The sequence below is a fragment of the Triticum aestivum genome, chromosome 3B, assembly GCF_018294505.1.
Source record: "Triticum aestivum cultivar Chinese Spring chromosome 3B, IWGSC CS RefSeq v2.1, whole genome shotgun sequence".
In the NCBI taxonomy this organism is placed as follows: Eukaryota; Viridiplantae; Streptophyta; class Magnoliopsida; order Poales; family Poaceae; genus Triticum; species Triticum aestivum.
The window spans coordinates 291,864,237-291,865,827 of NC_057801.1; positions in this window are offsets into that span (position 1 = coordinate 291,864,237).

Sequence of the window (1,591 nt, forward strand, 5' to 3'; positions counted from 1 at the left end):
CCACGCTCCAACATCATCCTCCACCTGGGTAACCTGGCGCTCCCTCGTCTCCAACCGCTCAAGGTCGATGTTGCGCTCGGCGGCCTCCAGCGTCAGCGCATCTTCACGCCTCTGGAGCTCCTCCTCCTCGACGGGCGTCCCCTTCAGCGACGTAAGGGCAGCCTGCCGCAGCTCCACTTGCTGCTCCAGGGAAGTGCTCCAGGCTTGGAGCTCCCACGCGCGCTTCTCCGTGATCTCGCGTCATTGGTCTACTTCCTGAGCCTCCTCAATAGCTCGGGAGCAGGCCTTTCGCTAGGCAGCAAGGAATGCTTCGTCCTTCGGGTTGTCAAGCTCGCACTGATGACGTGCAAGGTTGAATGCCACCTTCAGCTTGCGTCGCTCCTCAATCAGCCACATGCCCTCGGCTTCAAGACACGCATCCACGTCCGCGAGCTCTCCACCAAGTTGGTCCATCGCATCCATCGCCTTCCGGAGGAACTCTTGGCGGATGACGCTGCGCTCCCGCGCTCGATTGAGCATGTCATCAATATCGTCCTCCATCGTCGGGGTTGGTGGAGGGCCCTGAAGCGGTTCGCCCCCTCTCGACAGGGGGCTGGGGGCTGGTGCCCCCATAATCGCTGGGCGGGCTCAGTGAAGGGCCCAGACCGGCGCTGATCCATCCCCAGAAGAAGATCCAAGGACCGACTTCAACCATTCGTCGTCCATGATCAGAGGAGGAGCCCGGGGTAGGCTGGTCGCACCCCGGGCGAGGTCCGAAGGAAAGGCGGCGAGGGCACAGCTCGAGGCGCCATGCAGGCTGGCTTACTTCTCCGGCCAAACTCGCGTCAGGGGCAGCACGCAGGCTCAGGACGCTCAAGGCCAGCGATGGAGGCGAGGCCGGAGGAAGTTGCTTCTTGGCAGACTCCGCAGGCTTGGCAGGAGGGATCCTGAAGGGCCACAGTCAGGAAAAGGACCAGCGATCGAGGAATTACAAGAATGAGGTACTTACTCACCTATGGCGAAGTACTTCCTATGCTTCAGCGGACGGCAGGGGCGCTCGCTGCCACTCGAAGACTCCTTCCTCTTTCGGAGGGTGTCGAAGTCTATGCGGAACCGACCCAAGATCTCAATGTGAGGGCCGGCGCGTGGTGCAGACGAAGAAGCGCCTAGGCAGCCTGCCTCAGGGGCGCCAAGCTGAGAGGAGCTGTCGGGCACCGTTTCTTGGTGGCCTGCCGAGGCCTCGGGGGCTTCGGCCTCGGGAGCCGCAGGTTGCGCCCCCTCATCAACGACCGCCTCAGGACGGGCTTCATAATCTCCGGAGGACGATGCCTCGAGGGCCCCGCTTGACATTGGCATCTCGACACCAGAGCCTCCAGCCTCCAGTGATGCTTGCCTCCCTGCACCCCCTCCTGAGGCAAGATCGGTGTTGGCGACGGGGAAGGGAGCCACGGCGAAGGGATTCTCACGAGGCCCCACCAGGCCAGCCGGGCACAACCCCCATTCGTCGAAGTGAGGCATCTGCCTCGCGAACTCAGCCCCGCTCGAGCAGAGATACATGAGGCTGCCCTCGTGCCGAATATTGCTCGGTGAGGGGTCGCCTGTCAAGACCTCC